General features: G+C 40.5%; 1 protein-coding gene across 5 annotated transcripts in view; it reads left to right on the plus strand.

The window, feature by feature from the left end:
- Window positions 1-21685, plus strand: part of PTPRT (protein tyrosine phosphatase receptor type T) — a 421250-nt gene that overhangs the window by 138020 nt on the left and 261545 nt on the right. The gene's annotated exons all lie outside the window — the stretch shown is intronic.

The raw sequence follows: 21685 nt of genomic DNA on the forward strand, positions 1-21685 counted from the left end.
AGAGATGAGAGCTCTTGGATGAAGATGGAGGACGGGGAAGAAAGGGCGGCAGGGAGCAGCAGCTGGCGCAGGGCTCTCTGGCACATGGTGACATTTCAGGGCCAGGGTGGAAATCGAGAGCCCCTGGTGCGCTGCTGATGGATGTAGCAGCGTCTCCATGCAGACACGATGTTGGGGTGCCTGCCTGCCTCAATGGAGGTGGATGCACCTCCATGGGTTCCTCCTCTAGCGGGATGTCCACCTCCATGGGCTCAACGCTGCTCTCTGCTGGTTTACATCCATCAGCTCAGTTATCGGATAGGTACAGTGAGGCACATTTGAAATGTCTGCACACCAATGCACTCAGCAGGAGAAAGTAGCCAGAGCAGCTGGAAGTCTTGGCTCTGTCCCATAGCTGCAGTATCATTGGCATAAGCAAAATGTGTTGGGAAGAGTCCTGTGCCTGTTGTGTCATGATGAACAGTTACTGGCCCTTCATCAGCAACAGGCAGGGCAGTTGTGGGAAAGGAAGTTAAGTGTCATCTACCATAGGCCACCCCTCCAGGATGATGACACTGATGATTTGTTCTTTAAGGATCTAAGAGGTACCTGTGGATCAAGTGCTCTTGTCCTTATGGTGACTTCAACTTGTCAGACATTAAGTGTGAATACCACACAGCTGGTACAAAACAGGTCCAGGAGAGTTCTTAAAATGGCTTGATGATAAATTCTCAGTACAGGCGCTGGGGGAACCAGTGAAGAATGGTGCTTGTAGATTTGTGGCTTTTAAACATTGAGATTTAAGTTTCAAATCCTTGGTGGTAGGTGGGAAATTGTCACAAAACTTCAACCCAGGATATTGGAAGAGCAGACCTAAGACTCCTCAGGGAAATAAGTAGAAGGTCCTCTGGGAAACTGCTGTTGAAGTCTTTGGGGACCATCAAAGTTGCTCACTTTGAACTGTCAGCTCTGTAGCGTACAGGAAAAGGCCATGCCATAATGTTGGAGGTCGTGCACATGGGACAGAAGGTTAGCTTGCCTGGGCAGGGATCTTGTGCAGCTTAGGTGGAATAAGCGAGTGTATGACCACTGGATGTGAGGTTGAAAAACATGAGGAGATAACAGAGGTGTTGCTTAACCTTGTTGGAAGAACATTTGTGTGACGAAAGTTCAGTTAGAGTTGAAGCTTGTCAGTAGTGTGGGAACTGGAGAAAGGGCTTTTTTTCAAAGAAGTTAATGGCAAAAGAAGGACCAGAGGATGGTGACATCACAAAAAAAATGTAACAGAATATTGACCATACCACCAAAATCTGCCTTTGATGTCATGGACTAACGCAATAAAATAGGAGGCCTTACTTTTGAAGCTGTTCACATAGCTTGCATTAAATAGGATGAGCTTGAAGTATGACCCTTGGTTCTGAAATCCTTTGCATCCTTTGGTAGCACATCAGTACTCAAGAATAAGCTGGTAGTTGGATTTTTAACAGATACAAGTCTGTTTTAAGTCCTTATTGAGCTGCTTGGAAGATATAACATAGCTGTAAGTAGTGATGTGACATGTGACCAGAATCAAGAGCACAGGGATCATTTTGTATCCTCTAATTCCTAACAGAATCTCTAGTACATGCTTCCAGCAAGCACAAGTCATATGGCTGCTGCAAATACTAGCCTGCTTCAAATGAAGATTCATAGTGGTGCATAACAGCATTCTGCAAATATATATATTTTCTACTACATTAATCGGTGTACAAGATCAGTGTGCGTGTATGTTCCATGTGTTAACAAGGTGAGGCAAAAGCCCCAAAGAAAATAGAAAATCAAGTCTATGAATTATTATTTTGAAATTAAACAGTATCAGCCTTGAAAGTCCTCCTCGTAAATGTAAATAATAGGACTTGGTTATTGTTATGCCTAATGATTTATTCATCAAGTAGAAAAATATCTGTATTGACAGAGCAAGATAAATCCATGCTTCTTCACAAACATATGCATCAGCACAAACTTCAACAAGCCCTATAAAAGCATGCACTCTTCCCTAAGCTTGTCATAAAAGACTAAATTATGCTGCTGCACTGTGTGGTGGGGTAATATATTTGAGTACTTCTCACTTCTGAACACAAACCGCATGTCTGTCCATTAATTAGAGAACTCATTCTGTCGTGTTTGCCTTCAGTAAGGGAGACAGCACTCGCTGGGCACTTGGAAGAGGAAGAATAACTCGATTTCTGGGCACACTTTTCCCATCTGCTTTCTATTTTGGTACATTTATGGCTTGGAGTGGGGAGGGGCAAATCCCTGGTGAAGCTGAAGTATCAGGATGATAAAACATGAGGGAAGTGTCTCCACTAATGTGCTAAAGGAAAGGAAATTCTGAATTTTGTGGGGTTGGATGTGGCTTTTGGACCCCTAACTCATTTAGGGCTTGTATTTCAAATTCTCCTCAGGAAGCCACAAATCTGCTCTGATTCTCAATAGCTGAATCAAGTTTATTTTTCTTCTTTTTCATTTTTGAGTATTTTTTTCTTTTTTTCCCTGTATAATAAGCCTCTAAGATGTTATGTTTGGAGTTCTCAAGGTTGATAGCTAATTACATGGGCTTAGAAGAGTTTCAGTAAAAGGTATTATTTTGCAAGTGTTCAGTATAAGATTTCTTGGACTTTTTGCTCTGGAAGATTTTAAAGGCTAGCTAAAAAGAAAATACCAATCTAATCAGTTGATTGTCTAATATTTTAGATTGATTCCTATATTTATTTGAAGTTCAAAAGAAATCTCTCATTGAATTTTAAACTACTAGGACTTAAGTTGACCTTAATATTTCCCCAGTCTGTCTTTATCTATCTATCTATCTATCTATCTATCTATCTATCTATCTATCTATCTATCTATCCATCTATCCATCTATCCATCTATCCATCTATCCATCTATCCATCTATCCATCTATCCATCTATCCATCTATTTACCAGCCTTTGCTTTGATTTATATATATTAGGAAACTGTTGACTTTTAAGGAGCTTGTGGGGAGGGGTTTGCCTGGTGTTGCAGCACTATGATTTATTGCATTGCTTCACTCCTGCATCAGCTGTTTGAGGTGCTCCTGGTCCTGTTCTGAGAGTCTTGGAGGCAAAACCATATTGTAGTATTTGGCCATCTTGGCTACTTCATCATCCTGAGCAATGTGTGTGTTATGGCACTGGTACTTGCTGACTCCAATAATTAAACAGCTGTGGTGCGAGGAGTGAATCCAAGAAATCCAAGCCCTGCCACTGCTGCCACCTTTGACCAAGGTGCCTTGGTTCTGTTGTCACCCCAGAACAAAACAGAATGGCTCAGTTGGGAGGGACCTACAAAACTCAAGTCCAGCTGCCTGGCCTCTTTACGGATAAAGCAAATTGATGAGGGCATTGAAGGTGTCTTTTGAATACTGACATGTCTAGGGCTTAGCATCTCTGCAGGAAGCTTGTTCTAGTGTTTGGCCACCCTTGTCACAAGGAAATTTTTCCTTATATCAGCTTTGTGTACAGAAAACTGTGCATTAAGTTTAAGAACTTGTTAGGGATAGTCTGGACTGTAGTAACTGGGAACAGAAAAATATGACATCAAATGTGTAGCTTCAGTATTTTTTATGATTTATGGCGAACATTCACTGTGGGAAGTGTGGGTGATTTCAGCAGAGGCCTTTGCTAACTGCCTTGGAGGCCGGGTGGCTAGGCCTGCTTTTCCTTCTCTTGACATTCCCGTGTCCTTCTGCATGTAATTCTTGCCCACACTATGCTGAGGAAGGAAAGCAGTGTATTAGAGAGTTATCTTTTCTGTGAAAATCTGTTTTCATGTTAGATATGGTTGGAAGATCAGCTCACTATAATACATTGATTCAGAAGGACGAGAAAGACCGCGTAACACATTTTCAATGTTCATGTTTGCATAGTATATGCAATGTATAATCTTTCTTTCAGTGTCCTCCCCAATTTCTTTCTTAGGTCTTTGAGGTCAGCTTTTCTTTATGCTTTGGTGACTTCCATTGCTAAAAATGAGACAGCATTTCTGGTAAAGGTTTAGAAAATCTTCAGAGCCTTTCTAAGGCTTGTACCTTGACTTATCTCTAGAGCTTCTTAGACATCGAAATAGTAAGAACAGAGTCTTCAAGAGATTGATGAGTAATTAAAATTCACACCTTTTCAGAGCTTCAAATGTGTAGCTATACCAAAGGCTTTACATGCTACAAGCATGTTTACAATTGCCATACAATTGTGTGGTTGAATATGTGAAATCATGTCATGCAGCACATGTATGGGTTGTGAATGCAGAAATCAAGATGTACAAGGCTTTAGAAAATCATTCTTGTCGTGCTTCATGTGATTTAAAGCTGTCTGGAGTTGTAGGCAGTGTGAATGCCATATTTAAAGTGCTCTGCTTTCACTGACACTGTCAGAGTTTGGTACACATCCTTAATTGTGAGTACTTTTACAGCACTGGTGTCAAAATATGGGGTAACATCTATGCTCGGACTCAGTGCCAAACATCAATATGGCAGTTCAGCCATCCACAATTTATTTTGTGTCTCTCAAAACGAACAAAGAGTGTCTGCTTGATACTATCTGGAGTTTTAGATGCTTCTTGATATTTAATTTCCAGCATCACTGCATATGACTTAGAGTCACTTGGTTGTTTCCTAAATAGAAAGAAGTTAAAATCTACTTTCGTATTGAGCCATAATGGAAATACTAAGGGAAAAATAAGTGTGCTCATGGCCAAGAGAATTCTAGTAAGATTAGCAGTATGTAAACCCTTCAGCTCTTAAAAGCTGTTTGATAGGCAAATTGTTGCACGCTGAGGCTAGGCGGTTCTGTGACTGCGAAGAAATCAGTCTCCACTGTTCTACCAAATTAGCACCCTGGATGGAGGCTGTGTGAATGCAAAATAGAAAATGGAGCGAATGATCTCAGTTCTTGTTAATGCCTTTATGCTTTATTGTAAATACAACAACTAAAATCTTGAACTGTTTGAAATAAAAATGTTCCAGTACCAGATGCAGTACTTTAGGAGGAAATTAAAACGGGATGGAATTCAGAAAGATCTCTTGGAGGAAAGGTTACACTCAGCATGTGGTATCTACAGTACTGTGAAATCAAAATTTCATTAAGTTATCTATGTTGAAAATGTAAACCTGCAGCCTGTTACCAGTTTTAGTGGAATATGCTGAGCTTTTGCCTTATGAGGGTGAAACATAATTGTGTATCCTCAAAGCACAAGCTGCAAGTGGTATGCGTTCAAAATGGAAAGATGTGTTTTAAATGAACTGTCTGTAGGTTTGGAAATAGGATTCGTCCTTATAGTATAAGGAGACAAAATAACAAAGGAAATTGTCAGGCAGGAGGACTGCTCGAATTCCAATCCTCTGGGGGCTCACATCAAGGTGCTCTGAATATCAAAAGTAAGAGTGAAGACTAAACAAATGGAAAGGAGCTTGTTTTTTGTTTTGTTTTGTTTTTTAATGTAGTTTTTATGTTTATATCACAAGCAGCAGCTGTCTCTTTTGGGTACTTTTCTTCCCCAGCTGCTGAAAATGATATGGATATAGAGCCAATCTGAGCATGGACTGTGCTTTAAGCTGTTATCATTTTTACTGTTTTTCTAGACAATGTATTTTTAATGTAGTATATTTTCTATTCCTTTCAGTTCAGAGCTGGGAAGGGAACAGCTCTGTGCACATAACAACACTGGGCCCTTTATGTTTGGTTACCTCCATGTTGTCGTGTATCACTGGCTCAAAGATGGTAAACTTTAGCCAGTATCCCACTGCCTTATATTTGAATATTGGGCTCTGCATTCCACTGCATCGCAGTGCTTTATCACATAACTACAGAAGGCAGTCTAAATGCTCTTAAAAAATAAAAAACAATTGAGTAATCCTGATAGTTTGAGAAATGCACGGGCTATCCAAACACAATACCATTGCTCTTGAAAACTGATAATCCTGATGATCCAGTAGGCTACGTGTATGTACACTTACATTTAAAGGAAAATCATACAGGTTTCATGAGATTGCTCACCACATTGAGTGTTATAGATCAGTGCTCCTTGAATGGCAGGCGTGAGCAAGCTAAGCAGGTTATTTCAGTTGAGCATCCATAGAACCTCTGAAATAGAAACACTGTTGCACAGCTGTCATAAACGTTGAACTTATTTCAACAATTGTTTCCCAGGAGTATAAATTTCCTAATTTATTCTGTAAATCTTCACCTGTGGGTAGATTGCCGTTCCAGTAGCTGAGGACAGAATAACGCATGCTGACCCTGCTGTAGCATACATGGAGTTATGCTGCTTGCAGTCAAAGTGAAAGTGGCCTCTAGAAAGGGAAGAAGCCCTAAGATCCCTGTATTTTTACTGCTGTGTGTTTGCCTAAGTAACTACCTATGTAATTAGGTAATGCTAATAATTAAGTAATGCTAATAAATACAAGTTTAAAAATGATCCATTTTATGTTGTACATGATTACCAGAGGAAAAAACCTTACTTATGCATTTTGAGACGTTTTCTTATTTCTGAAAAAGAGCAGGATGTGGATGCTAGAGAAATCTCCATTCCAAAATCTGTCAGGGCGTTGACTCTTGGAGCTTCCTACAACACTTTTGCTGCAGTAATAGAATTCGATATATTAAGTCAGGAGGAATAGAAATACGATTCTGGAGTACATTTCTGTAATAGAGATTAATGGGAAAACTGAGAGCCTGAAAGCCTGATTGTATCCACATGCTTGGAATGTTAGTCTGTTTGCATGAATTTGTGAAAATTCTACTAATCTCACTGTAATTCCTACAAAAATTGCTCGTTTGTTTGCAAGGCCATGAGGAGCAATTATTTTTCAAAGATAGTTAATCCTACTCAGAAAAATGCCTGTTAATAATTTGGCACTGATCCTGATTGTGCTGAGTTCAGGAGGAGCTTTATTTGTCTGCTTCATTAGAGCAGTATCAGAACCTGAGGAAACTGCTCGAGTATGTTTTAATTTGAGTTCTTTCCACCTAAAGTGTTTACAACCTGTTTCAACAGCATGCTCTTGGAATAGTAAGGGTGAGCTTTGCCTGTGGAAAAATCTGTTTCCTTTTGAACTCGTGCCAGTACTGAAAACTTTCTTCATGTTCTAAAAGTGTGACTGAATTTTTCACTTTACCTCTTGGCCATCTTAAATGCTCTGCTGTAATTGCCAAACACTCCATTTAAGTCCCAATACTTCATGTTGTTTCAAGGCTGTCTCACACAGAGTTTTAGGTTTTTTATCCTGCTGTTTCAGTTGAAGAATTAAGGAGGGTAATGTATAGGAAACCATGCTACCATTTGTCCTTACGTTGGAGTAAGTTTATTCAACCACTGCTACATTTGAAAATTGCATCTTTGAAAATATTAACTGAGAAAGACTGTTAAGGCTATCATGAAATAAAGCAAATAATTCATAGAATCATAAAAACATTAAGATTGGAAAAGAAGTCTAAGAATGTCTAGTCCAACCATTTACCTACCTCCAGTGTTGCCCACTAACCATGTTCCTTAATACCACGTCTACAAGTTTCTTGAACACCTGCAGGAGTGGTGACTGCACCACCTCCCTGGGCAGCCTGTGCCAGTGCAGCACCGCTCTCAGAGAAGAAGCTTTTCCTAATATCCAACGTAACTTGAGGCCATCACCTCTCATCCTACTGCTGTTACCTGGGAGAAGAGGCCGACCCCCACCTTGCTACAACCTCCTTTCAGGCAGTTGTAGAGAGCGATAAGGTCTCCCCAGAGGCTTCTCTTCTCCAGGCTGAACAATCCCATTTCTTTCAGCCACTCCCATAAGACTTGTGTTCCAGTCACCTCATCAGCTTCACTCTGCTTCTCCGGACACACTCCGGTTTCTTTCTTGGCCACCTGGGCACATTGCTGCCTCATGTTTAGCTGAGAATCGACCAACATCCACAGGTCTTTTTCCTCTGCACAGTCTTCCAACCTCTTTGCCCCAAGTCTGTAGCGTGGAGTGGTTGTGACCAAAGGGCAGAACTTGGCACTTGGTCATGTTGAACTTCATCCCTCTGGCTTCAGCCCAGCGATCAACCTGTCCAGATCCCTCTGTAGGGCCTTCAGGCAGATCAACACTTCCTCCCAACTTAGTGTCATCTGCAAACTTATTAGGGTGCACTCGATCCTCTCATCCAGGTCATCAATAAAGATATTAAGCAGGACAGGCCCCAGTACTGACCCCTGGGGGGAACCACAAGTGCCTGGTCACCGATTGGATTTAACTATGTTCCCCACCACTCTCTAGGCCTGGTGTCCAGCCAGTTCTTTACCCAGCAAAGAGGGTACTGGTGCTAGCCATTGGCTGCCGTTATCCTTCATGGTCAGGTACCCATCTGTATCCAGTAAACGATGGAGATTCTCATTAGCCCTTCCCCAAGAGTAGAGAACTCTAGCATTGTGTGATCACTCTGCACAAGGCAGCTCCTGACCTCCACATCTGCCATCAGTTCTTCTCTGTTTGTGAACACCAGGTCTAGCACTGCACCTTCCCTGGTAGGCTTTCTTGCCAGCTGTGCTAGGAAGTTGACTTCCACACATTCTAGAAACCTCCTAGACTGCTTCCTCTGTGCAGTGTTAGATTTCCAATATTTATCAGGGGAAGTTAAAGTCCCCCATGAGAACAAGGGCTGACAATCACAAAACTTCTGCCAGCTGTTGTCTGTCTGTCTGTTGTCTGTCTCTTCACACTGGTTAGGCAGTCTTTAACAGACCCCCACCTGGATCTTCACCTTATTGGTTTTCCCCTGGATCCTTCCCCACAGACTCTCAACTTTATCATTGCCAGCCCTTTGAAGATAAAAATGGCATTTCACTTTAAAAAATAATTTTAAAAGAGCCTATTAAGAATAATTATGAGGTGTAGTATAGACATTTGAAATTGGGAAATTGGGGTAGAAAGATAATTTCAGAATAAGGTAATATGAGATTCTAAGTTTATTTAAATCTCCTGGATGCAGGAAATGAGGACTGATGAGTCATCTAGAATCAGAATATCGGTAATTAGGTTCTTTTTCAGGTACAAAAATCTACACTTCAGATAATCTTAGGTTTATTAAGGTTTATTTTTTCCTTTTTTTGACTCTTGGTCAAACAACCAGTTGTGGTTTTGGTAACAAACAAGAAAACTTTATGATACCCTGTGGAATCTTTTAGGGGAAGTACTGGATTTGCTGATGTGTTTTTTCACAGCTGCTTAATTGGCTACCGAAGAGAAGAGCCAGGAGTCTCTTTCCTTAACAAAAAGAAAAAGGGATGATCCTAGAAAGCTTGGAGGTAAAATGATTGAAACAATAACAAATAGATGAATCCACTTAGGTGAATCCAGCATGAAAGACTAACCAGCAGAGCACTATGGCGTTCTAATTTACAGACATTTTTTCAATGCCAGTGTAATAATGGATTAAAAACTGGATTTACCAGGGATTTCAGAGCTTTTGAAATACCTCCTGAGAGTTTATTAAATAAAGCAATCCTCAGGGGAGGGTCAAAACTCTGCTTGGGATTTGAAGTCTACTGAAGATAGAAAATAGTCAAATGTGGCAGAAGGCTAACAAAGGATTGCTCAAATGACTTTCCTAATAATGTATTAGACTTCATTTTTAGGAGGAAATGAACAATTAAATAAGTAGCACAGCACTGACTGCAAAATTTGTTGAGAACTGTGAGGAGCTTGAGTTAAATGAAGAGCTGGCATACTTGGGGTTGTTTAGAGGATTTCTCAGTAATGTTAGGAACTGTTTGCACTGCATTCTGAACATCTCTGCTTGTGTAATCTTAACCATTCTGTCACTGGCAGCTCCGTGTATTTAACCAAAGTGCCAGGACTTGGTGCAGTGTTTGTTGTGTAGTTGCTAAATAATCTTCATTTAAGCAAAGCCCTGGTGGTGTCAATTCATGGCCACATTAACCAGTTATTTTGGTGTGGCAGGTACTGCATTTGAGTTACCTTCTGGAGAAAAAGGTGGATTTACATTGTGTCAAAGAACTTAACAGGTGAAATATTGGAAGTCCCCACAAGAAGTGGTATCAACTCAGTTTGTATCAACTGCGGAGCTTGGAATGGGTGTTGCACAACCGTGTTTCTCAGCAGGAAAGAGCATGGCCAGAAAATATGATTCAGTTAATGCTATTAATTTCTAATAAAAATCTATCATTGTGTGTATAACACTATTAGGTTCTAAATGAACTGCAGTCCACGGGACATAAATGTATGCACACTTTGGGGCAATTTAGTAAAAATAAATAGACTCACACGGACGTCCAGCTGGGCTCAAAAAACCACATGTGAATAATAGCCTCTGTGGAGATTAATAATCTTGTTGCTGCTTACTATCAGAAAGACCACGAAGTGAATCATGATAAACTATCGCAAACTATGCACATTGAGTGTATTGAGCATATTTGTTTGTCTAAAACACAGGGATGTGTCCAGGGACTCAAAGGTAGCTGCTTCTAAGCTACTCAAAGAAAAGCTTTGTTGTTGAGTACAACTGTCAAGTTGAGTAAAAATGTTTGTCAATATTCAGTAACTATTAGGTGTTTACTTAGGCTTCTGTGAAGTGATGGATCCAGTTCAGTAATCGTTAATTGGAACTGCATGGTTTGGGATTTTTTATGAGCACAAATATTGTCTCATGTCCTGAGCCAGCCACTAAATTCTTCTTGCTACTAAGAAATGTCTTCTGTTTGGATTAAATTAGTATTTTATTGTGGAAAGTTTGCACTTTCTCTGAATGGTAGTATTAGCCAGCGTTGGCAACTGAGCTGCTTCAAGGTGGTATTTCATTTTCTCTTCCTGTAGTACAAGTCAGTAATGTTCAGCTAGAAAATGACCACCCTAAGAGGACAACATGCTTGGAAATGAGGATGCTGACAGTGACTCCTTCTGCTTAGGTTGCTGTAATTGCAACAGGAGTTATGATAGGCAAACAAACATTTCCCATTTAAAAGAAAAATCTGGTTTAATTTAGTTCCCATGGGAATGAGCATATCACAGTGATCACAGCTGGTAAAGGTGTGGGCTGAAATGGCTGAGGCTCCTTTTTGCTGTGCCAATACGCCTCCACAGTGGCCTGCACGAACCTCTGCTTTTGCAGTTTTGAGCTGCTCCTTTTGAGAAATTCTTGCTCTGCCATACAGTGTGGTGACTTGTGAGATGGGCTTAATTATTTTCTGAATTCACTCTGCCAAACTCCATCCTTGGCTATATTGCAGTAAACCCAGAATAGCATCACTGACTTAACAGCAATTAACACTTTCTGTTGAAACCAAGCTCAGAGGAGTTGGGAATTTGTTACAAAAATAACTCACCATCCAACCTTTGACATATTCTGAGTTTAGAGTTGTGGTGCTGCTTTCTTAAGTGTGCAAATAAGTGGCCATATGGTTGGAACTCTGTTATGTAAAAACAAACTCTTAAGAAACAATTCCTTTTCAGACATTGTTTGCTGCAGTTGGCTTTTGGCATTGCATTTAGTGTGTGTTTTCTGTCACAAATACAGAAGGTAATAATCTCTCCGCAGTTGCCTGGTGAATGTTACATAGACAAGACATATGGAAGTTTTACACGAGTTGCAGAGGCTGTAAAAGTTGGCCGGCAGTGGAGCTGCATGCCTACTAATGAGATATTTGGTTCTGGCTGGCATATAGAACACTTCTTATGCCTTAGAATTACATAATAAATTATTTGGCCATTTGTCTTTCATGATTAAGCGAAGAAAGAATTCAAATGTATTGAAAATAAGACTGTGCTTGAATTACTTGGAGTCTAGTACTTTCTAGTAAACTAATATTTTTGCCAAAATACTTCTGGTAGCCCTTATGCCAATTCCAAAGGTGATTCCAGAGTGCCTTTCAGAAAATACACTTTGATTCAACTCTTGGAGTGCACAGCAATTTAGATTTTTTTATTATTGCAACAGCAAGGATATAGGCATGGTTTCTTAACTTGTGAAAGCCAGGAGCCTATGAACACATGTGCCCCAGATGAATTTCGAATGGGGCACTGGAAACAGGCAGTAGGTTTTGTCTGGTGCAGTTAGGTGCTGTGGAGCATCTGGGAACCTTGAGCTCCAGCGGGGCAACTGTCTGGTGGTATTCAGTCTCAGTGGCTTTAGAGGAGACAAATTAAAATACACCAGGCCCTTCTGTGAACCTTGAGCCATCCATCCGCACACCTCTCGAATGAGGCTGCATCTGACAGATGGCTGCTGCATACTTGAAGTATGTGGCATAACGGAGTTTGTAGTCATCTTTTAGGATGTATATAGAGGAGGGAAAAAATATGTTCAGAAACAAACCAGAAATGGGAAACACTGACAGGACAAAATAAAAGTAGAGAACAAAAGGGTATTCTGAAAAGGGGCTGTTGTTTTTAAATGACTTTGTCTGGTCCGACACTGTATCTGAACAGTGCAGGATAGTTGGTCTGTGAGGGTAATCATGAGTTGTTATTTCATGTCTGTTGACCATTACATGTATATCGAACTTTGATACAAAACAGCTTTCAAAGCCAGAAGGAAGTTATATTCCTAGTTTTGTGCACACCATGTATGTTCAGGCATATCAAAGCCTGTTTCTTTGGCTGTTCCAATCCAGAGGGGCAGCAGAGCTGTCCTTTGCCTTGCTGCCCTCTGCCTACAGGAAGAGCTGATGTTGCAGTAGCTGTGACATACCAATTTAATTCTTTAATGACTTGTAATCAACAACCGAAAACATGCTTTCCTTGAGTCTTGGTTGGAGAGACCTTTATTTTTAGCCATTGAGCTTTAATGAGATAGAGAATTTTATTTTAAAATAGTTCTATGTTTGTAAGCAAAGCTGTGAGGCACACATAATAAATAGCAATTACTTGTTCAGAAAAATCTTTACTGACTACCTCTAAACTCATTTGTTGTTGGGATTTCCTCTCGAGAGCAGTCTTTAGCATCTATTTGTAAATTATGCTCATTGTACAAGTAGTTGTATGCCTGGAACTTAAAAAAAAAAGGTCAGTGCATTTCAGAGTGGGTCCAGGGGCTCTGTACTGAAAATGCTGCCTTCTCCCCGAGTGAGAGACGCACTTGGCAGCAGCCAATTGGTCACAGGTTAAATCAGGTGAAGAAGATATTTAGTATTCTGCTGAACTCTGAGCCTTCTTGGAGCTACATTTGCAAGAGGCTTTGAGGCTTACTAATGTCCCTACAACTCATCTCTGTGCCTCTCTTTCAAGGCTCAGCTGTAATAAAGCTCTTGAGTGCTGAGAACAAGATTTGCAGTGTCTTTAAGCAAAGATATTATGCTGAGTTATGGCCATTCCCTGTATTTTGCTTATTTGCCCATTTAATAACCTGTACTTTATTAAGTGTTTAAATCAGTTCTCTACATTTCACCAAAGCGTTAAGTTAGTAATTGATAGGATAAATAGTAATCAAACTACTGGAATTGAAAATCAACAATACCTCTTCATGGTTTTAGTGTGTATTTTCACGCGTTTTAAAAAATGATGATGCAAACAAGAAGGTATAATTAAAATTAGAGAGAGTTCTGATCTGTTGACTGTAGAGATACATGTTCATTATTACAAGATTCATTTAGCTGATAAGCGGGAGTAACTTCATTTCTAATGGACCCTTTTTTTGTAGCACTGCAAAGCAGTTTATACCCTATTTATAAATAATGGAATAAGGACAGTCTCAACGTATGCTACAGCAGTGACCTTAGCAACAATGAATGCAGGCAGTGAATCCATTAAAAAGTTTTTCACTGTTGAGATTTATAGAATTGTTTGTGATTCCACAGCACACACCGCTGTTTGCTTCTCAGGAGCAGGCTGATGGCTGTGACAATCAGTCTTTCAATGAAGAAACATTTACAAAACATGGAAAGAAAATTCTAAAAATGACCGTGGAGCGTTGAGGTGTGCAGAGCATTTGTAAGATAGCTGTAACCCTCAAGCAACGGCTTTCATCTGAGATCTGATGCCAAGGATTTTTGCTTTGTAAACCAAAATTTGAGTTTGGTGTTGGAGGGGAAGAGGAGATTGGACCACAGATGCAATTCCAGCAAACACCAGCTGCAGGTATTCTCCTGATTGATGGTGGAAGAAACTGCTTGTGAGGCTTGAGTGGAAAGCAACAGCACTGGAAGCACCTTGCACCTTCAAGTGAGAAATGTTCTCATGAGTCTTTGTGATAAGCTGTACCATCCCTATCACAGACCAGCGCTGTTAGATGTCAGTGCTTTCAGGACTCATCTTATGGAGGTTTAGATGGAAGTTTTTTGGGTATTGAAATTGTAATTAAGTATCACTGCTGTGTTCATACTCCATACAGGTGTTAATCAACCTCTAAGTGCTGATTTTCCACTGAATCTAGCAGTAGTTTGGTGCAGGTGTGCCTGTATTGAGTACAGGGCTGCTAGGGACTGCTCTGGGCTGGAGGTGAGGCCACAAATCCCTCTTTGCTAATGTGAGATTCTGTCACTTCTCCAACTGCTTCTTTTTATGTCTGTTTTTGTAAAAGTTGTGCCTCCACATTACAGTTTAATTTTCGTCAGGCCAATGAAAAAAATCCCTATTTGTCAGTGAGGAAACGATGCAGACAGAACCTGAATATTGCACGCTGTCTCTTCATTGCAAATATGTCAATCTCTGTCAATGGCTGTCCTTGGTAAACGTCATACAATTATGTGAACAAGAACTGCAGACATGCATTATGTTAGAAAAACAACAGAGCAGTGAGAAATGTACTTCCACTTGATTTAAATATTTTTGTAAGTTTAATGGAGCATTCATTTAACATACAGGGGCCCTTCCTAAACATGAAGTGGAAGAAAAAAGTTCCCTAGTTCTGAGTATTGTCCTGTAATTATTTGGTTTTGTTTAAACCAGAGGAACTGCAAACATCCCCTTTCTCAGAGAAACTATGAGATGTGCAAACCAGGCTCTCACTTATTTGCTACACACCTACTGCTTCAGAAAGGTCAGTGAGGCGGCAGGGCCACAATCTTCACTTCCTTTAAATTACTACAGCAAATATTTGCAGTCGCTAAAGCAATATGTAATCAGTCTTGTTTCCAGAGGAGATTCATCTTATTTAAAAAAAAAAAAACAACACAAAACAGTAAAATAATTCTTTTCATGACATAAATTTCCAGAAGAAAACGTCTTTACAAATAAAGGCTGTCTCTTTAAAAAATATTTTCCTATTATCCAACAGTTTCCCAAGCGAATGAATTGTCCTTATGAATTATATGGGACTGAACTTGCAGTTTATATTCCTATTTATCTGTGAATCAAGCTCTTTATTCCATGGCAGATTAATTCAGTGTGGCCCACATTTGAGAGAGAAAATGCACGGGTCTGATTTTGTCCTAATATTTGAAAAAGGGACAGCAGCTATGAGATACGCCTTGTTTAATTCTGAGTTTGTACGAGCACTGCTCTCTGTGGTTCATCAGCCAGGAGATTTCTGAGCCTTCCTCAGCTGTTATATGTGACTATGGAGGGCAGGGATAGAGAAATGTGGAAAGTATGAAGCAGGTGGGCGACAGTAACTTTTTGTAAAATAAAAACTATGAATTTCATAGTTTGAACTTAAAACAATTATATGGAAATATATTTTTTTCCTTTTTCGTACTCAGTGTTGGTGCTTTTCAAAACCTGTTCTATGGCATTCAGACTGACTAACAGTGTTATGAATGTGCCTTGCCAAAAGCTGTGCAAGTGTATGATACTGGGGAGCCTTACTGAGAGAGATGAGCTTTGTTAGCTGGCTGGTGTGATGTGATGCCTCCTGCTACATCTGTCCCATAAAAATGCCACTGCTTGTGGACTTCCAAGTCATTTTATGAGATAATGAGCTGGCTTTGACCCTAATCCACTGTGACTGAGGAACTGGGAAAGAATATTGTTGGAAAGTTGCATCTCAGCAGTCTTTTGGAATACTTTCAAGAAGTAAAAAAAAAATAATCTTAAAATGACTTTCAAATGCAAAGGAGTTCCAGAAAGTGTTTTGAGAGGACTCTTCCTGAAAAGAGATAAGGCTGCAGTGGAAGAGACAAAGTGCTCCAAAGGTGCACAGGTAATAAGCAAAGACTACCAGCAAATTCATTTCCCCAGTAGAGGTTACTGGGGTACCCCCTTGGGTCTGTGCCCTGTGACATAATAACCTTGAGAGGATGGTGAGAAATCTCACCTGAGATTGTAATTAAAATTATTCTCAATAACTTTGCTCGCCTTAACCATAAACTGCCCTTCATCTTGGTATCCACCCACGAAGACTATGGGGCAGGATGTCTTCATGTGTGTTTATGTTAGGGATTCATAGTAGCAGACTTCTTCTCATATCTCTGCTGAAAACCACAGAGATGTGTAGTCATTCACTAATGTGTATAGTTTAAAATGAGTGATGTGGATAGCTTCTACTGTTTTAATAAGTATCTTTCTCAGAGCATTTTGTTTTTGTAAGATGTGAAGTTACCAGAACTCTCCTGGTCCTGTATTTCAACTGCAGAAGTGCTGTGAATCTACAGAGACCAGAGTCAGGACAGAGCTTCATGTGTTTTTAGGTCAGGGTGTTGTTATGATCTGGGTTGGTGGTGGCAGATGGGGAGAGGCACACTGGTTGGCTGGCAGCAGTTGGTGGCAGCTCTAGTTTGGCATCAGACGGTGGGAACAGTTGATACAGTCAAAGGTAGGACCACCATCGAGAGGGGTAGAGGCAGGCTGGAATCATGAAATGGCCTGGGTTAAAAAGGACCACAATGCTCATCCAGTTTCAACCCCTCTGCTATGGTGCAGGGTCACCAACCAGCAGACCAGGCTGCCCAGAGCCACATCCAGCCTGGACTTGAATGCCTGCAGGGATGGGGCAGCATAAAATTGGACATGGACTAGTCAGATAGAGGGCAGCCTGAATATAAGCTAGCAGTGTGATCTGACTGCTAGTGGCATCCTGGGATGTATTAACAGGGACCAAGCCAGCAGACAAATAGAAGTGGTCCATCTTTGTTTGCTACTCGTTAGATTGCATTTGCATATTGTGCCCAATTTCGGGTGCCCCAACATGACTGATGAAAGGGAGGAAGGAAACTGAAGGCCATTGAGTGGTCAGGGCTGAAGCTAGCACCCTTGGAGAAGAGGCTGAGGAGTGATGAGATTGTTCAGGCTGGGGCAAGAAGGATTTGGGGGGTCCTGAGAGCAACAGCTCAGTGCCTGCAGGATGGGGCAGGCTCATTACTGCACTGAGTGTCTGCAGGGTAGGAGATAAGGGGTATGGGTTGAAATGAGAGGTTATGGGGGATACCATGAGGGCAGCCAAGTACGGGAGCAGGTTACCCAGAGGGACTGGGCCATCTGGGAGGATTTAGAGTCAGTGGGGAAAAGAGATGACTCTGCTCTGAGCACGGAATTGGAATAGTTATGACCTAAGGCCCCTTCCAACTGAAATTATTCCAGCTTGCTTCGTTCCATGCTAACAGGATCAGATGTCAGGCCCTTCCTTTTTGAGGATAGAGTTGTTCTTTGGAAACTAGCAGCATTGTGACTGAAAAAAAATGCATCTGCTGTGATGGAGATGCTGGAAAGCAGATTGGTGTACTGAGAGGAGGAGTTTGCTGTGTAAAAAAAAGTTCTGTACTTGATTTGGGTTCTCAGGGTTTAAGAAGGCTCTTTTTGCAGTTGAGCATTTTGACAGTTTTCTTTTCAAGTTTACATTTAGTCTTTAATGGTTGCTGTAATTTTACTTTTAAACAGCTCAGTTCTTCAAAGGCAGCAGTGAAAGAGCATCAGCTGAGTTCTGTCTGGTGATCGTGAGGGGTTCTCAGTGGCTCGTTTCTTCAGCTGTCATTTGTCAGAACACACTCATGTAATCTTAATGAACAATGTGCAAAGCCATTAAAAACTCAATTACGGCTTTCTTTTTACTGCAGACGTGAGAAAATGCAATCATAAAGTGCTGATGTGTAAACACAATAGCCACCATCTGCTACAGAGCAGCATTTCAGTTCAAAAAGAGGGTATATGTTGCAGATGCATCAATAATAGGAAGCTTATCAAGGCATCATTATGCACCGAGCAGGGGAAAAATTGAAATTTATGGCCAGCTAGAGAGCACTTCATGGTTTAATTCCCCAATTTTCAGTGGTATGTTTAATAACTGTAAGAGAGTGCCTTTTTATGTTCACTGTCATTCGAATGGATTTTTAAAAATGAATTTATTTACCATCTTTCTTTTCTCCGTGCTTTTGACTGATCTGAACACAGCACATTCAGTTTTAGTTATTCAGGAAGGTGGCAAAGCCAGCAAGAGATTAATTAATGTAACCTGTTGGTTCAAGAGCACTAAAGTTAATTGACCTGATATTCAGCTGCATTAATGAGCATATACTTCTGTGTCCAACAAAAATAGAAATACCCAACAGCATCCACACAGAATACATCACTTCTTCTCTCCACACTTTCTTTTCCCATTGCAGTGTCTATCTGATGGCATTTGAACTTTCCAGATGGAGGTAAACAAAATAGCACTCAGTGTTTTTTCTACTGTCATTACTGCTCAAAGTCAATCTAAATCAGAGTTTCTTCAAGGAATCTTTTGTTTTATACAAATTCATGCCAGGGGAAATTTAAGTAGGTTTTCAGTCGTTCATTGATCAATAATTTCCGTTTGTGACATGTTAATGCATTCCCTAGGGCTTTATATGAGTGAGAAATGTGACAAATGGTTTGCTGGTGCCAGACCTGATTGTACCTCTTTTATTTGCACGTACAGGCCTATAAATTCAAAAGAAGTCCCATCAGCTTCAATTCTTTGCTCATGCTAAAGAAGGCCGTCAGACTCTGAATCGCGATGTGTCAGTTTTTATTACGGCTAATAAGGCAAAATACGCCTGTCCTTAAAAGGCTGCTTTGAACTTTATGTATTTATTTATTTATTGCTGCTGGGAGCAGTTGTAGTGATCTCAGAGCTACTGGTAAGCAATGTGTACTGCGCAGAAAAGCTTCACTGGCACAGACACAGAGTCAGTGCATCCCAGCTGTTGGTCCAGGAGCACACAGAGCAACCTTTGGAAGGTTCTTGAGGGTAGGGGATGGGATTTGCATTCGAGTTCACAGTGCAAAAAGGAAAATGAGAATCATGGAGGGCAATGTGTGGTACAGGGTATAAATGATTCACAACAATGAGATTTTGTGAGATAGATGTTCTTGTACCCACTATCAGTTATGGCATGGGTGAAGCTTTAGTTTAACAATATCCCCTCCTAAGGGCAGGCTTGGTGTGCTGTGCACCAGCTTGACCCGGGACGAAAAGGGCTTTTTGTGGCACCTGCCATCTGAGGTCTCTGTGGAAGTAAGGGCAGACAGAGATACCAGATGGCACAGTCAAGGATAGGAGCACTTTTCTGCAGCAGAGGCAGCACTCGAAGTGGAAATTTTTTATCTCTACTCTTACTATCATGTAAAGCAATACCTCTCCTAAGGACTTTACTGGAGACAGTTTGAATTTTACAGCATTTTCTCTAGGCATGATGTGGGGTGTGGCTATGTGGTTTTAAGGCATCCATAAATCAGAACTAAGACAGTGAATAATTTGCAGATGGCAATAAATTTTTTGTAAGGCTATTCTTCCAGTTACGAAGGCTAATTATTTTGTAAGTGTTTTTTGGTCGATGGATATTTTACTGGCTCACGTTGTGTCAGTCATTATGTACAGGCTCTGTACTCTCTCTAGCAGTTGCACAAAAGGCCATTGTCGTTCTGCAAATAGCATATGATTCATTTTTTTGTGGGTGTCAAAAAATAAAATCGTAATTATTGCTTTGAACTTTTTTATAAAAGTTGATGTTTTTCTCCCAGAGGAATGCTCATTATTTTTATACATGAATCTGGAGAAGTGAAATCCTCCTTAAGTCTATCTATCATTGAAAGCTTGCCTAATGTACTGCAGTTCAGGACCTAATTGTGTTAGGCATTGTGCAGCTTCAGAGTCGATCTTTAGGGCAGGGATCCATCTATTATCCAAATACAGAAGTGTGAAAGGTTGAGGAAGGCACGCAGAAGTGGAATGATGTGTGCTAAGAGCTGATAAAAAATAGAACAGAAATGAATGATCTCTACTTTCCTTTACTGAATGTTTTCTTTGGCTGTACCATCACCCCTGTATCTCACATCTGGCAAAATTGCCTTCATCAGATTTTGTACTGTTTCCCAAAATGTCACTGAAACACTGCAGGCAGTGCATTTTGCAGCAGCTAAAACAACAACAACAAAACCCTTCTGTTATTCAGCAGTTATACAGTGGCTTCTGTCTCTGATTCTTAGTAGTAGATTTTACTAGTGTTCTTATTTGATTTATACGGGAAGATAAGGCAGTCTACACATACAGACAGAGGTCATAGAATTGAATGTGTTGTCAGACTTAGAAACCAGCCCTTTGGATTTCCACCTTGCTGCCTTAACCAGCAGCTGTGCTGCCTTGCCAAACCTGTTGGTAACTCTGCTTCCTGGTAATAAATTATCCCAGGTCATCAAGTCTGAGCCCAAATCTCAGATTGTCACAATGTTAGTTTATTTAGGGTTAGTTTATTTAGAAGATTACTGCAGCACTCATTGAAATCTCTCATTTGACGAAGGGGATTTTGTGGTTGACTGAGAGCAGGAGTGCATCAACAGAGAACATTTGTCTCACCTTACGGACTTTGATTATTAGAGAAAAAATTAAAAGTTTGGACTCAGCTCTTCTGTTTCTTGAGCTCTTTGCGGTGAATCTGGAATTTCTTGATTTGGGGCCATTGGGATTTTCAAGCTATCCAAATGAAAGATTGGATTGCCAGAAAGCACCTTGACTGTAGCATTTCTTCTTGTAAATCTTCTTCCCCAGCTCTGCTTGCACTGTGCTTGACTTTTCCAAGGTTTCTGGAGTGTGTGTGATTTCTTATGAAATATCCACTTTCTTCTGCATCCATGCCTTGAAGTCCTTTACAAAATGTATGTATATATATCACATAAACAGAAAAACAAAATAAAAAACAACAAAAAGAACAACCCACCAAAAGCAGTTGTGAGAAAGTTGCTGCTATCTGTTGACTTAAAAAAAAACCAACACAAAAAACAAACACAAACTAAAACTAAAAACTAAAATGTATGGCTGTCCGCTGGACAGAATTGATCCGAATGTTTACCTGGCTCATCTGAGTGCCTGTCAAACTGCTATGGCATGGAACTGAGGAAGTCGATAGGTTAGAAGTGAGGCAAGGCTTTTCAAACGCAATGTTCTGTGAACTGCAAGAGGCCAGTAGAGAAATACATTTGTAGCATGACTTGGCAGCTGCAGCAGGACTCTGAATGTCAAGAAGGCTGCATTTGATTAAAAATTATTATGCCTTGCTGCTGACACATAGATTTTTCCCCCTGGATCTTGGTATTTTCTTCTGCTTTTTCTGTGAACGTCTGTGCACACATAAAGCAGATCCCTTAAACAGAATTGAATCAAATAACTCTCATAACGTTTTTCCTTATTGCTAACATTTGTCACCTTGATGCATCTGTAAGGAGATGAGTTGAGACACGATGTGCTGTAAAATAACTGCTTGATGAATCAAAACACGAGTTCAACATCCAGTGCCATGGTTAATATGATGCAAGCTTCAGGGTTAACAAACTCAGAAAT

This window comes from Tympanuchus pallidicinctus, unplaced genomic scaffold (assembly GCF_026119805.1).
Source record: "Tympanuchus pallidicinctus isolate F22 unplaced genomic scaffold, pur_lepc_1.0 scaffold20, whole genome shotgun sequence".
Classification (NCBI taxonomy): Eukaryota; Metazoa; Chordata; class Aves; order Galliformes; family Phasianidae; genus Tympanuchus; species Tympanuchus pallidicinctus.